Below are 16,788 nucleotides of genomic sequence, written 5' to 3' on the forward strand. Positions count from 1 at the left end.
ATTAGGCCATGTAAAAGGAACTTGAAGCCATTAAGAAGAACAAGATGTGGGAACTAACTAACTTACCGTCCGGACACAAGCCCATCAATTTGAAGTGGATATTAAAGTTGAAGAAGAATAGTGAAAGAAATGTCATCAAGCATAAAGCAAGACTCGTGGCAAAGGGATACATGCAATGACAAGGAGTTGATTTTGAGGAGGTTTTCGCGCCTGTGGCTAGACTAGACAGTGTAAGGTTGATTCTTTCCCTCGCAGCTCAACACGGTTGGGAGGTCCATCACTTGGACGTCAAATCAACATTTCTAAATGATGACCTCCAAGAAGAAGTGTTTGTTGCCCAACCTAAAGGGTTCATCATCAAAGCCCAAGAGCACAAAGTGCACAAGTTGTCAAAGGCCCTCTATGGTTTACGGCAAGCACTGAGGGTGTGGAACATACGTTTGGACAAGAGCTTAAAAAGTCTAAACTTCACGAAATGCTCACAAGAACAAGCAGTGTATACAAGAAACGATGGGGTTGAAACACTCATCGTTGGCATATATGTTGATGACCTGATCGTCATTGATACAAATGTGGAAGGCGTCAAAGAGTTCAAGCAGCAAATGATGAAAGAATTTGAGATGACTGATCTCGGGTTACTCACGTACTAAAAAGTTGTTGCAGCAATTTAAGATGGGAGAGTGCAACCTGACCTATCCCATGTAAGCAAAGTTACAACTCGAGAAAGATGCTGAAGAAAGCTTGGTAACTTCTGTTGGAAATAAATTTAAATGAGAGAGAGAGAGAAAAAAAAAAGGGAAAGTAGCGGTTATTAATTTTGGTTTTTAAATTGAGTCAAAAAGACGAATGTATTTTAGGAAAGGAGTGGGTGGAAAGGAGTGGGTTAAGGGGAGAGAAAACGTGAGAAGAAAACTGGGATAGTTATGGTGATTTTTAGCGTTAGGAAAACTTATAAATAGACCTTATTTCTATGGTAATAGCATAGTAGGAAGGACAAGTAGAATAGAGTCACAGAGCAAAAGAAGCAGAGTAGAAAATGTAATAGAAAAAGACTTTTGAGAATTCTTTGTCTCCTTGTCTCTCCCTTTCGACACCCCTTCAAAGTTTCGTGAGAGTTTCTTAGGCCTTATTTCTATGATAATAGCATAGTAAGAAGGACAAGTAGAACAGAGTCACGGAGCAAAAGAAGCAGAGAGTTACTTAGGCCTTATTTCTATGGTAATAGCATAGTAAGAAGGACAAGTAGAACAGAGTCACGGAGCAAAAGAAGCAGAGAGTTACTTAGGCCTTATTTCTATGGTAATAGCATAGTAAGAAGGACAAGTAGAACAGAGTCACGGAGCAAAAGAAGCAGAGCAGAAAGTGTAATAGAAAAAGACTTTTGAGAATTCTTTGTCTCCTTGTCTCTCCCCTTTCGACACCGCTTCAAAGTTTCGTGAGAGTTACTTAAACGAGTTAGTTTCAGAGCGAGCGTCTATTTTCTACAAGTTGGTATCGGAGGGGCTTTTAATTCAACAAATTGGTATCAGAGCAAATTTATTTTCTACAAATTGGTATCAGAGCGATTTTATTTCGACAACTTCTACTGAGTATAGGCGTGTCATCGGAAATCTAAGGTACTTGACTCATACTCATCCTTACCTTTCATATGTTGTTGGAATAATGAGTAGGTACATGGAAAAGCCCATTATGATGCATCATCAAGCGGTTAAGCACATTCTCTACTATGTGAAGGGAACCACAAGCTATATATTGAAGTATCAAAGAAGGCGAGGTCCTGAAGAACTAGTCAATTTTATCGATAGTGATTTAGCTGGAGACATTGATGATAGAAAAAGCACCACAGGAATGACATTTTATCTCAACGAAAACTTGATCTTGTGGCAATCTCAGAAGCAGCAAACTGTGGCGCTATTTCCTGTGAGGTCGAGTTCATGGCAGCAACTACGACATCGTGTCAAGTATTGTGGCTGAGAAATTTGTTGAGCAAAGTGACTAGAAGTGAACTAACGCTGGTAACTTTTGACGTCGACGACAAATCCACGATTGCATTGATGAAGAATCTAATATTTTACGAACACAGCAAACATGTTGACACTCGCTTCCACTTCATCCGTGAGTGTGTTGAGAAGAGACAAATCGGTGTGGAGTTTGTATGCACTAGAGAGCAACATGCGGATATTCTAACCAAGGCCCTAGCAAGGGTTAAGTTTGTATTGATGGGGAATTTCTGGGAGTGAAAAATCTCAAACAAAGTCAAGCGTACTGAGGAGAATGTGAGAATGTGAGTTATAAGCTTGACTTAGCAAAATAAGTTATTAACCTAGAGTAATTTTAGGATAATTGTTTAGAAGCTATTGGCTTGAATAGGTTTAGGGAAATTGTTAGTCTTTAATCATACGTAAGAATTGTTAGTAGTTGCTTAACTTGAGAAAGTTTAGGAGATCAGTTGCCCTCTCTCCACTATAAATACTCATGAGATGTATTTTATTTTCACAACAACAAAGAGAATTGAAAAGCATGAGTGCTTAAAGTTCCTCTCTTTAAAAGCTTCCTCTCCTCAAGTTGTTCTTCCACTTCAGTTATTTGTTTCGACATATCTCAATCATGGGCCATTTCCAATAGAGACTACCTTTGGAGTAGTCCCGATACTTGTCCCTTTAAACTTAAAGTTAGGTCCTGCCAGTGGTGAGAATATACTTCCTTTTTGCGATAGTCTATACTAGCACAATATTTAGCTAACCACTCCATGCCTAGTATTACATCAAAGTCGGTCATGTTCACTACTATCAGGTTTGCGCTTACGGTTTGGTTTGCTACGATTACATGACTATTCTTTACTCTATCTTTAGTTACTAGGTCTACCCTCACAGGGACGCTTACCGACAATACGTGCAGTAAAGGTTCTAATTTGAACCCTGTCTTTGACCTTGAGGGGGGCTCTCTTCAGCCTCAACTCGTCTTACTCTTCCACGTGATCTGGGCAACATGGTTCTAGAAACCAAGATTACATCTTTTAAGTCTAAGGCTCATTAAAATGCATATATATTATAAAATACATATACTGAAATCACATCATAGTGCAAAGAAATACACTCATCATGCAACAAACCACATCATACTCTATAATAAATACATGAAAAATCACAACAATTTTAGTTATATCAATAGAAAAATGCATGCGAATTCGAAAACGTTTCTCTTTTCTTATCTTTTGTAAGGCATAGACGGGCCATCGACGTTGGGACCATGGAATGTGTCAAGCGTACATCGTAGGCTAGTCTACAAAATCTAAAACCTAGAGCTTTGATACCAATTGTAACGACCCTAAATTTCTACTTACTTAGAGTTGTTACTAATGTCTCATGCTCTACTAAAACGTAGAATATAACTCTTAAAAGAAAATCTCATCTCTAGTATAAATGTCGAAAGCATTTAAAACATCTTCTATCTCTTGAAAACACAGTCATGGTCTTATGTGTTTAAATACAAAATACTAAAATTTAGAGAAAATAAAAACAAGTACAAAATGATATGCAAAATAACTTATTCTAACCCAAGACTAGGAATTTAAATATGAGGCTACACTATGCACGTGCCACAGTCTTTGCTCGTGATGCCGCCATCATCCGTACATGGACGCCTTGCCTTTACTTGAAAAATGATGTGGCACACGACCTAAGTATTTCGAAGAATACTCAGTAAGTGACCCTACTATAGGGGACATGCTAAATGCAATCACATGCAAATATGATCTAGGGGACTATCTTCTCAACTCATTCTAGGGGTGGCCTCCAGTCCGAAATACTATGGATGTGTAGTACTTCCCTACACACAACCCACACGTGTGAGTGTGGATCCCCAAGCAGCTTACACACCCCGTAGACCCTCTCTAGTCAAGCTAGTTGTCTGTAGTGACGTCTGGAAGTCAATGGAGCCCGTGGTGTCATGCTCCCAATGAACACCTTTATCATCATATTGTGTGCGTCCGCACTCATCATCTCTAGGAGAAGTATCCCTATGCTTATGTAAACACAACATGCATGAGGTCCCTCTAGTTCTCATCTTAACATCTCTTATGACACAACCCTAGTCTCATCTCTTTGTTCCGTTTAGTAACACATGCTCGTTAGATATTTATATTAATATCATTTTCATACTTTTAAGGTTGTGTCCTTGGTCGATCTACCGACCTGATGCAATATGACATTCATCATCATACAACATGCTTAATATGGAAAACATCATCATACTAAGGTAAATGTAAAGTCATCAAATGAATCGAGTACATCAAGTGTATCATACATCATCCTATTAGCATATACGTTATCGTACATCATCATAGCTCATACATCATCATATAACTAGCATACGACATCACACGAAACAACTCATACATCATAAATATCGCATGCATCATCCTACATCATCTCAAACAATCATAAATTGTAAGTCAAACAATTTCTAGCCTATCATATAGTAAAAATCTAGCTCCAAATTTCTAATTCAAACAATCATAAATTGGCCTTAGCCAAAGTTATATCTAGCCCCAAATTTGCTTGCTTTCGTCCTTTAAGCATTTATGTCAAAAGACAAATGGGTTATATCATTTTATGGTGGATCTGCGAATTATTAGGCCTAGCTGGATTTGAACTAGCATAGATATATTGCCAACAAATTTACGTCCCCAACTTACTTTCTGTAATTTAACTATATTAAAAAATTCTCTTGTTTTTTCTCTCCATCCTCTGATTTTTAATTATGTTAACAGATATGGGGATTTTTCAATTTTTTTAATTGATTTTTAGTCCCAAGTCTTCCTTTCTTTTTTAACCGTATTTCTTAATTTTTCCTGGAGATAATAGAATAAAAGGAAGGAAAGATATATATATGTTAACAAACTGATATGTTGCCTAAATTTGCTTCTCTTTCTTTTTTTGTCTTCTTCTTCTCCAATTCTGACTTTGTTGACTGGACTGGATTGCTCAGTCTATTAAAATCAAATTTCTTATACATGACAAATGAATTCAGTGAAAAAACCCCTTTCATATGCTAATTTAATCAAAATTTTAGAGTTAAACTACCAAGTCATTCCTATTTTTCCATTTTCATACCTGCGTGAGTCCTAATTGAATAATGATTCACATTAGATCGGAGAACATTCATACAATTATTCGTCTGAAACGCTCCTGGAATGCATCTAAAATGCACCAACTTAACGTTTAAGTTTTACCTGGAAACTCGGTATCTATGGCCACAATCGGAAACTTACTGCTTCATAATTTCTATCTCATCCAGTAAATTGTGAGACCAAACATCTCGCTTCGATTGACCTCCAACCATCACCCCTTCTCCAATCGTTTTCACCCTTTCTTCGAGCAACTGCTCGTTCTCAATTATTGATTGTTTGTCGAAAAATTTTTTAACTTCAAAATCAAAATATTGAATTGAGCATGTAAGAGGTAAGGATGAGAGTGAAACTATATATATTATAAAAAATAAAAATATTAAATTTAAAATTAAATAAGATTATCTAGAATGAAATTAGAAATACATTACATATTTTTAAATTTGGAAAGGAATGGGTAATACAATTTTTTAAAATTAATAATAAAATAACAACAAAAACTAAATCTTCCATGAAAATGAAGGATAAAAGTGTAATAAAAATTAAACTTTTAATTTTGTTTAACAAATCTCGTTATTTTTTAAAATGAAAAAGGTTTAAATTAAATAATTTTTTATAATTATTTTAAATTAAATAACTTTTAATTAAAAATAATATATATATTAGATAATACAAAAGTAAGGCTTAAATTGAAAAAAGAAAAAATTAATCGTTAAATAAATATAAATTTATAAACATTATATACCTATACATATTAATATTATGAGCTACAAGAGATCTATAGGTGCACCTAGACATTTAGCACGTATTTATCACCCTCATCATCTACCTTCTACACGAAAAAAAAATTACAAAAAAAGCAACACATTTTTAAATCTAATTTGTTGAGCGACGATTGTGGATTAATGTGGATGGATCTACCATTGCAACCGGTCGTCGAAAACTTTGAATTGGATAAGGCAATCCATACAAAAAGCCTTCATCTATTGGTTGAACATTGACAATAACTTTCATTGTGGCATAAACAGATGCCGTACAAACTATCTGGTGGCATAAATGGATGCCGTAAGTAAACTATCAGACCCAAGTGGGCAGTCAGTGCCCATGTGTTTGAGGTTGGTGACTGTGCCTAATCATCAATAGGCAAAAATTGGACTAAGTTGGTCAGTCTATTAAAATCAAATTCTTAGTCTCTAGAAAAGAATTAAGTGAAAAACACCTCCCATATGCTAATTTGATCAAAATCTATAGAGTTAAACTCACACGTCATTCATATTTTTCCATTTTCATCGCTGGGTGTGAGTCTTAAAACAAAACTCCAAAAATCACTAAATGACTTCTCCACCAACGTTTAACTTTTACCTGAAAACTCGGTATCCATGCTAACAATTGGGAACTCTGATAGATAAGTTCTATCTCATCCAGTTGTGAGACCAAATATCTCGCTTCCATTGACCTCCAATCATCGCCCCCTTCTTCTCCAATAATTTTTACCATTTTTTTTAGCAACTACTTGTTCTGATTATTGATGGTTTGTCGGAAAATTTCTTAACTTCACAATCAAAATATTGAATTGAGTATGAGAGTGAGAAGGGGTGAGACTAACCAAAAGTAAATAAGATTATTCAATACATTATATAAATATGTTTTCAAATTTAAAAAGAAAATCTATTACCAATCGACAGTACCGAGCCATGTATTTGAGGTTGGTGACTATGACTAATCATCAGATACGCGATATCATAAAATCCCTGGAATGTTATCTATCTTTGTATTCGACCACTTAGGATGGGGCTAAACTGACTGATCAGTCTGATAAAATCAAATCCTTTATTATTGACAAATGAATTCAGTGAAAAGACTTTAATAGACTAATTTTATCCAAATTTCTAAATTAAACTCACCAGTATTCTTATTTTTCCATTTTGATAGCTGAAGTTCTGATGGGTGGATACTTAGTCGATTCGCATTAAATCGAATGCATTCATAGAATTATTCATCTGAAACGCCTTTTGAGTGTATCTTACAAATCCTACCAAAAAAACATAGGCGAGTAAAACAAAACTAAAAAATCACTCAATGCTTATATCACCAACCTATAAATGGCTTATAACACCAACTCAACTTTTAAGTTTTACCTAGAACGTATCGATGGCCACAATCACAAACTCTAATAGATACCTTCTTCGTAACTTCTATCTGATCTAGTAAATTGTTCAAGGACGTTATTAGATATAAAGATTCTCAATCTCCATCCACGAACATACTTAAGTAATTTTAAAACATTTTTAAGAAGTTTTGATGATATCTTCGAGTGGTTTAGATAAAGTTATTGTTCAAGGACGTTATTAGATATGAATAGAATACTTATATACAACAAAGAATAATGATAAATATTTGTGATAGGAATCGGTAGATGCACCCGAATATCTCAACTAGGTTGACATATCCTTATAGCACCCTCATCATTTGTCCCATCCCAATACTTGGTTATTACAAACTAGAAACCATAGTTTATCTACCTTATCATAACCGTTACTACAAACTAAACAAAAAGCAATACTCTGTCATTTGAACCGGAACCTAAATCCTCTTGTTGGTGGTCATCTCGAGAACACAAGGCATGCCACTAGTACTTTGGTCGATGGTTGTCTGGGGCGCACAAAACATAGGATTTGAGCCTTCTTTTGTGGTCATATCCGACATAAAAAACTTAAAATTAAGCCCAAGCAAGTAAGGCACATTAGTGATACCCTTGTTGAGAATTATTGGAAGTGAGTCCCACTTTCCCTAATTTAGAGAATGATCATAGGTTTATAAATAAAGAAATACATCTCGATTGGTATGAGACCTTTTGGGGAAGTCCAAAGCAAAATCATGAGAGCCTATACTGAAAGTGGACAATATCATACCATTGTAGAGATCCATAATTTCTAACTTGTTCATGATCCATAATTTCTAACTTGTTCATCTCATGCATGGAAACAACATCACTACTGACTTGGTTAGTGGTTAGATCTGGTTCACCTGATGCATGCAAAGCACATTACTAGTGTCTTGGTTGCTGGTCATCTCAGGCTCACAAGGTGTCGATGGTGCTATGACCCTTTGCTCTTTAGTTGTGATTTGTGTAAGAGGCTGACAATGCTTCAATCTACTGCATGCCGTAGTACGCACATATCTTACACTTCTACTCATCTGCCAATCCGGACCCTCCATTTTTCGTCGGTCACTCCCAATCAGACGTCTCACGTTTCAGCACTCATATACAACGCCATAATAAATTGGTGATTGCTTATGGAGATAAAATATCATAATAATATTTCATTTGATTATTTAATTTTTGACCTCATAATTATTAAATTAAAAATAAATAAATAATTACATCTTTTAAAAATTTGTCAATCGAACAAAACACCTAACAGGGGAGAAAAATTGCAACTTAATTTCAATATATTTTGAAAATTACATTTAAAATAGTTAAAAAAAAGTACATACAAATTTTCATTTGTTTGTAAATTATACTAAATATATATAGATATATATATATATAGATATATATATATATATAGATACATATATATATATATATATATAACAAAAGCCACACAAAAACAGGGGAGTAAGAAAAGGAAGATTAAAAATGGAGGTGAATATAGGGGGAAAATTTCTCTTCAAAACTAGATAGGGTGTGACTTTTTACTTTCTCTTACCCAATATCTTTCACTCAAAAGTGTGAATAGATATAAAAATATTATTACTCAACTAAGAATACAGATTGTTAAGAAATATAATTGGGATCGAATGTTCAATCTTCATTGATATTCAGAACGTTTAAATAGGATATACCAACTAATATCTACAAATAAGGAAAATGTAAACTAACTAAATCTTGAAAATAAAATAAAATATACTACTATTCAAATTTAAATATCTAAGATATACTTTTTAACTAATATATTCTTCAAATATTAAATGATTACGAATATCATATATTCCATAACTAATTCAAATTCGAAATAAGTTGCACTAAATTCTGACAGCCTCCTTTAGTGCAAGCTTATTTCTCAATAACTCCGAGAGCTTTTACGAAAAACTTCAAACTTCACTTTGGCAAGTGCCTTAGTAAATATGTCTGCAACTTGCTCATTAGTATGTATTTCCTGCAATTCAACATCCTGCGTTAACACGTTCTCTCAAACAAAATAATCTACGAAGAATTTCTTCCAGCTAGGCTTGCGTATGGAATTCTCAGGCACGCCACCACCTGAATAAGACACTGACACATCATGTTCATTGATTTCCTTCTTAATAAGTTCCACATCACAGCGATTCAATCTGATAATCTTCTGAAAAGATCTAATTTTAAGAGCATTTGACACTTCCGGTCTCAAAACAGTCTTCTCTCCAATGGTCTTAAACTTTGAGGCTTCCACAACTATAAAAGCCCCTTCACCATTTGAGTCCATGTAAAGTCCACCCAAAATATACAAAGCATCTACATGGCCAAGCTTCAAGTCGATTTCCTTCTGAAACACCTCAATTGCTCTCTCATCTTCCCCCATTGCATGCAAAGCGGAGGCCAAATCACAGTGAGCATCAGCATAATCTGGTTTCATGAATATGGTCTCTTCTAAGGCCTTAACGGTAGGATCCAAATTACTGATATGACCCTCCAATGATTGAATCTGAGCCTTTGATTGCTCCAATTCTAATGACAAAGAGTAATAATTCATCTCAACGTGTGCAGACTCAGCATACTCCATGCACTGGTGAATTACATCTCTGGCAGACTGCAAAAGCTCTTGATCTTCTGATCCTTTTTTACCACTCAATATATGGTCAAGGTCCAAGTCATCCTTACTATGATCTAAGGGCATGCTTGAGCTTCTGAGCAAGGGACTCCTCTTCTTCAGTTACCCGACCATCATGCTCATCACAAGCACTGTCACCATTGTCACTAGATGCATAGTCCTGACTTAATAGGGTGTCAAATCGATCAACCAAAAGTCGTCAAGTTTGTGGCTTATCAACATCATCTTCCACATGGTCAACGTCTGCATCCTCAAAAATGTCGTCGCCAAAAGATTTGTTATTATCAATATTCTGGCTTCCTGTCGTCCTCTCAGAATCTTTAGCCACACTAAACTTATTATCCGTTGAACCATCCTCCCCTTCTTCACATAAATTTGCCTGAACCTCAACATCAAAACCAAATTGTGATAGATCAGCATCATCAAGCAGTGCCGCTATTTCTGGGTCAAGCTGGGGCGGAGCATCAGTAGCCGAATCCTGCGAATTGGTAGTTTGATCCAAATTCTCCAAGATGAGGAAATCGTCAGCCTCAGAGGGGAGGTAAAGACCGTCAAATCGTCAAAGGTTAGCTCGAAAACTTCATTTTCGTCGAATCCCAAATCCAAGGCCGTGGAAAAAATAGAAGGGTCATCAGGGGCGACAGAATTGGCATCGGAGAAAAAGAGAGAGTCCAGAGGCGAAATTTGGAGATAATCAAATTCAGAAGCTCAAGCAGTGGAATTAGAATTTTGATCACCTGTATTGATATCATCTTGATATACGGTTGAAGTCATGTTTGTTGGCTGATCAAGAACCTCAGTGGTTAAGCAGTATTCCCAAATTGGATATGAATAATTTTTACTTTCATGTACAACATTTGCTTCTGATTCCTGGATTTTGACTCGACAATTTGGCTTAATATGGCCTGGCTTTCCGCAACGATCACACACCACTTTCGCCTGACAATCTCGTTTAAAGTGGCCTGGTTTTCCATACCTATAACAAGCTTTAAATAGCTTCTTTGATGACTCCTCACTTCTGAATTGATTCTCATTGCTAGATGAAGGCTTTGAATGAAAATTCTGTCTCCTTTGATCTTTGACATACAACACATCTTCTGACTATCAGGAAAACTCGTTGCTGCTAGTCATTTGCTTAATCAAGGCTTCCTGATTGGAATGAAGATTCTCTAGTTCAATTAGAGTAGGCTGATTTGCCCACCCTTGTATTGAGGAAACAAATGGCATAAACTCTTTTCATAATCCACGAATAAGATAACGCCGTAATCGAGCCCCCTCACTGGCTCCTCAGCATCGAATTCTGAAATTTCAGAACACAGATTTTTCACTTTCAAAAAATATTCTTCAACAGAAAAATTACCTTGAGTTACCATAGCTAGTTCATTCTCTAGAAATTGCAGTTGAGCGGTATTTTTCTTAGTGAACAACTTTTGAAGTGTATCCCATACTTGCTTTGGTGACTTTAAATCACGAACATGATCAATATACTCCTTGCTAATCAAAGTTCGCAAGGTAAATAAGGCTTTTCCGCATTTGATCCTCCACTGTCGGCGTAATTCAGCATTCTTTGGAGTATCTGCTGGAATTTATGTGTCATCACCTTCAATTAAATCCCACAAATCTTGCCCTTGTAGATAAGCTTCCATGCATAACTTCCAATAACTATAGTTATTGCCAACAAGCTTTTCCATAGCTATACCCATAAAAGCAATTCCACCATTCATCTCGTTGAGTAATAATATCAAACTGTACCAACTTGGCTCTGATACCAACTAACGCAATATCTACCACTTAAAAGTGTGAATAGATATGAAAATATTATTACTCAACGAAGAATACAGATTTAAGAATGAGAAATATAATTGGGATCAAATGTTCAATCTTCATTAATATTCAGAATGTTTAAATAGGATACAGGATACCAACTATATTCTTCAAATATTAGATGATTACTAATATCATATATTCCATAACTAATTCAAATTCGAAATAAGTTGCACTAAATTCTGACATCCTCTACTTGAAGGATCCACTCTATTACATAATTGGATTCCTTCATTTTTGTTCTCTGCCCGGGCTCCTTCTAGAAATGCACGAGATATTTCAATATCCTTACGAATACTTGTGTACTCACCACGTCCTATATACTAAGAGAATTGATATTCTTAGAATGTCAATCTACTAGCTACAAAAGTTCAACAATTTCATTGGTACACTACTCTAGATTTTGAGTCAATAGATAGTTGGGAACAACACGAGAAAACATTGCTAAGTCACTTCTACTCCGCTCACTCAAATGACAAAAATCTGAACATATTGTGTCAAAATTTAGTGCGCAACTTATTGCTAGTTTAAATTAGTCAAGATATTCGTAGTTAATATTTAGAAAATATATTAGTTATAGAATATATTTTAAATATTAGTAATAGGTTAATATTAGTAATAGGTTAATATTTTTCTGTTTTTTATCTAAAATTGACCAAATATCATTGTCGATATGTCCGAGTGGTTGGGTCAAACCTGCGCAGGTTTGAACCCTACTATCGACGTTTTAATTCTTATTATTAGAAACAATCAAAGTAGAATTGAGTCCATATCTGTTTGGATTCACTTGCGCGTTCAATTGATTCGTTATTTTCAACTCGAGTTACTTTTATCTAAAATTGATCAAATATCATTGTTGATATGTTTGAGTGGTTAAGGAGACAAACTTGAAATTTATTAGGTTTCACCCGTTCAGGTTCAAACCTTGTTGTCGACGTTGTAATTTACTCTTATTATAAACTATCAAAGTAGAATTGAGTCGTTAATTTTCAACTCGAGTAACTTTTATCTAAAATTTTCCAAATATCATTATCGATATGTTCGAGTGGTTAAGGAGACAGACTTAAAATCTGTCTGGTTTCACTCACGCAAGTTCGAACCCTGTTGGCGACGTTTTAATTCTTATTATTCGTTATTTTCAACTTGAGTTACTTTTATCTAAAATTAATTAAATATCATTTTTGATATGTTCGAGTTGTTAAGGAGACAAACTTGATATTTGTTGGGTTTCACCTGTGCAGGTTCAAACCCTCTTGTCGACGCATTAATTTACTTTTATTAGAAACTATCAAAGCCGAATTGAGTCGTTAATTTTCAACTCGAGTAACTTTTATCTAAAATTGACCAAATATCATTGTCGATATAGGTTCTAACCATGTTGTTGACGTTTTTATTTATTGAGTCGTTATTTTTCAACTCGAGTAAGTTTTACGTAAAATTGACCAAATAATATTGTCGATATGTCAGAGTGGTTAAGGAGACAGATTCGAAATCTGTTGGGTTTCACTTGCGCATGTTCAATTGATTCGTTATTTTCTACTTGAGTTACTTTTATCTAAAATTGATCAAATATCATTCTTGATATGTTTGAGTGGTTAAGGAAACAAACTTAAAATTTGTTTGGGTTTTACCCGTTCAGGTTCAAACCATGCTATCGACATTTTAATTTACTCTTATTATAAACTATCAAAGTAGAATTGAGTCGTTAATTTTCAACTCGAGTAACTTTTATCTAAAATTGACCAAATATCATTGTCGATATGTCCGAGTGGTTAAGGAGACAGACTTGAAATCTGTTGGGTTCCACCCGCGCATGTTCAACCCAGATGTCAACGTTTTAATTCTTATTATTAGAAACTATCAAAGCAGCATTGAGTCGTTAATTTTCAACTCGAGTAACTTTTATCTAAAAATTGAGTCGTTAATTTTGACCTCGAGTAACTTTTACCTTCGTTATTTTCTACTTGAGTTACTTTTATCTAAAATTAATTAAATATTATTGTTGATATGTTTGAGTGGTTAAGGAAACAAACTTAAAATTTGTATAGGTTTAACCCGTTCAGGTTCAAACCTTGCCATCGACGTTTTAATGTACTCTTATTATAAACTATCAAAGTAGAATTGTGTCGTTAATTTTCAACTCGAGTAACTTTTATCTAAAATTGACAAAGCATCATTGTCGATATGTCCGAGTGGTTTAGGAGACAGAAATGAAATCTTTTGGGTTTCAGTCGCGCAGGTTCGAACCTTGCTATCGACGTTTTAATTCTTATTATTAGAAACTATCAAAGCAGAATTAAGTCGTTAATTTTCAACTCGAGTAACTTTTATCTAAAATTGACCAAATATCATTGTCAATATGTCCGAGTGGTTAAGGAGACAGACTTGAAATCTATTGGGTTTCACCCGCGCAGGTTCAACCCTTCTGTCGATGTTTTAATTCATATTATTAGAAACTATCAAAGAAGAATTGAGTCGTTAATTTTTAACTCGAGTAACTTTTATCTAAAATTGACCAAATATCATTGTCGATATGTCCGAGTGGTTAAGGAGACAGACTTGAAATCTGTTGGGTTTTACCCGCGAAGGTTTGAACCCTGCTATCGACGTTTTAATTCTTATTATTAGAAACTATCAAAGTAGAATTGAGTCGTTAATTTTCAACTCGAGTAACTTTTACCTAAAATTGACCAAATATCATTGTGTTCTAACCATGTTGTTGACGTTTTAATTTATTGAGTCGTTATTTTTCAACTGGAGTAACTCCAAATGTCATTGCCGATATGTCCGAGTTGTTAAGGAGACAGATTCGAAATCTGTTGGGATTCACTTGCGCGTTCAATTGATTCGTTATTTTCAACTCGAGTTACTTTTATATAAAATTGATCCAATATCATTGTTGATATGTTTGAGTGGTTTAGGAGACAAACTTGTAATTTATTGGGTTTCACCCGTTTAGGTTCAAACCTTGTTGTCGACGTTTTAATTTACTCTTATTATAAACTATAAAGTAGAATTGAGTCGTTAATTTTCAACTCGAGTAACTTTTATCTAAAATTGACCTAATATCATTGTCGATATGTCCGAGTGATTAAGGAGACAGACATGAAATCTGTTGGGTTCCACCCGCGCAGGTTCAACCCTACTGTCGACGTTTTAATTCTTACTATTAGAAACTATCAAAGCAGCATTGAGTCGTTAATTTTCAACTCGAGTAACTTTTATCTAAAGTTGACCAAATATGATTGTCGATATGTCCGAGTGGTTAATGAGACAGACTTGAAATCTGTTGGGTTTCACCCGTGCAGGTTCGAACCCTGCTGTCGACGGCGTTCAATTTTCTTTCGTTATTTTCAACTCGAGTTACTTTTATCTAAAATTGAACAAATATCATTGTTGATATGTTTGAGTGGTTGAGGAGACAAACTTGAAATTTATTGGGTTTCACTCAGTTCAGGTTCAAACCTTGTTGTCGATGTTTTAATTTACTCTTATTATAAACTATCAAAGTAGAATTGAGTCGTTAATTTTCAACTCGAGTAACTTTTACCTAAAATTGACCAAATATCATTGTCGATACAGGTTCTAACCATGTTGTTGACATTTTTATTTATTGAGTCGTTATTTTTCAACTGGAGTAACTCCAAATGTCATTGCCGATATGTCCGAGTTGTTAAGGAGACAGATTCGAAATCTGTTGGGATTCACTTGCGCGTTCAATTGATTCGTTATTTTCAACTCGAGTTACTTTTATCTAAAATTGATCCAATATCATTGTTGATATGTTTGAGTGGTTTAGGAGATAAAGTTGAAATTTATTGGGTTAACCTTTTTGTCGACGTTTTAATTCACTCTTATTATAAACTAAAAAAGTAGAATTGAATCGTTAGTTTTCAACTCGAGTAACTTTTATCTAAAATTGAAGAATATCATTGTCGATATGTCTGAGTGGTTAAGGAGACAGACTTGAAATCTGTTGGGTTCCACCTGCGCAGGTTCAACCCTACTGTCGACGTTTTAATTCTTACTATTAGAAACTATCAAAGCAGCATTGAGTCGTTAATTTTCAACTCGAGTAACTTTTATCTAAAGTTGACCAAATATCATTGTCGATATGTCCGAGTGGTTAATGAGACAAACTTGAAATCTGTTGGGTTTCACCCGCGCAGGTTCGAACCCTGCTGTCGACGGCGTTCAATTTTCTTTCGTTATTTTCAACTCGAGTTACTTTTATCTAAAATTGAACAAATATCATTGTTGATATGTTTGAGTGGTTGAGGAGACAAACTTGAAATTTATTGGGTTTCACTCGTTCAGGTTCAAAGCTTGTTGTCGAAGTTTTAATTTACTCTTATTATAAACTATCAAAGTAGAATTGAGTCGTTAATTTTCAACTCGAGTAACCTAAAGTTGACCAAATATCATTGTCGATATGTCCGAGTTGTTAATGAGACAGACTTGAAATCTGTTGGGTTTCACCCGCGCAGGTTCGAACCCGGCTGTTGACGGCGTTCAATTGATTCGTTATTTTCAACTCGAGTTACTTTTATCTAAAATTGAACAAATATCATTGTTGATATGTTTGAGTGGTTAAGGAGACAAACTTGAAATTTATTGGGTTTCACTCGTTCAGGTTCAAACCTTGTTGTCGAAGTTTAATTTACTCTTATTATAAACTATCAAAGTAGAATTGAGTTGTTAATTTTCAACTCGAGTAACTTTTATCTAAAAGTGACCAAATATCATTGTCGATATGTCCGAGTGGTTAAGGAGACAGACTTGAAATCTGTTGGGTTTCACCCGCGTAGGTTCGAACCCTACTGTCGACGTTTTAATTCTTATTATTAGAAACTATCTAAAGCAGAATTGAGTCGTTATTTTTCAACTCGAGTAACTTTTACCCAAATTTGACTAAATGTCATTGTCGATATTTCCGAGTGGTTCAAGAGACAGATTTGAAATCTGTTGGGTTTCACTTGCGCAGGTTCAATTGATTCTTTATTTTCTACTTGAGTTTCTTTT

At 34.9% G+C, this 16,788-nt stretch overlaps 4 non-coding genes across 4 annotated transcripts; all 4 read left to right on the plus strand.

The window, feature by feature from the left end:
* Nucleotides 1-14,293: 14,293 nt before the first annotated feature.
* On the plus strand, nucleotides 14,294-14,375 carry TRNAS-UGA (transfer RNA serine (anticodon UGA)). The gene has a single exon. It is a non-coding gene; the product is annotated as a tRNA-Ser (tRNA).
* Nucleotides 14,376-15,013: 638 nt separating this feature from the next.
* TRNAS-UGA (transfer RNA serine (anticodon UGA)) lies at nucleotides 15,014-15,095 on the plus strand. Its single transcript has one exon. It is a non-coding gene; the product is annotated as a tRNA-Ser (tRNA).
* A 779-nt stretch (nucleotides 15,096-15,874) lies between these two features.
* TRNAS-UGA (transfer RNA serine (anticodon UGA)) lies at nucleotides 15,875-15,956 on the plus strand. The gene has a single exon. It is a non-coding gene; the product is annotated as a tRNA-Ser (tRNA).
* A 557-nt stretch (nucleotides 15,957-16,513) lies between these two features.
* On the plus strand, nucleotides 16,514-16,595 carry TRNAS-CGA (transfer RNA serine (anticodon CGA)). Its single transcript has one exon. It is a non-coding gene; the product is annotated as a tRNA-Ser (tRNA).
* The last annotated feature ends 193 nt before the right edge of the window (nucleotides 16,596-16,788 follow it).

Source organism: Cucurbita pepo, chromosome 18 (assembly GCF_057944985.1).
Source record: "Cucurbita pepo subsp. pepo isolate OVF chromosome 18, ASM5794498v1, whole genome shotgun sequence".
Lineage (NCBI taxonomy): Eukaryota > Viridiplantae > Streptophyta > Magnoliopsida > Cucurbitales > Cucurbitaceae > Cucurbita > Cucurbita pepo.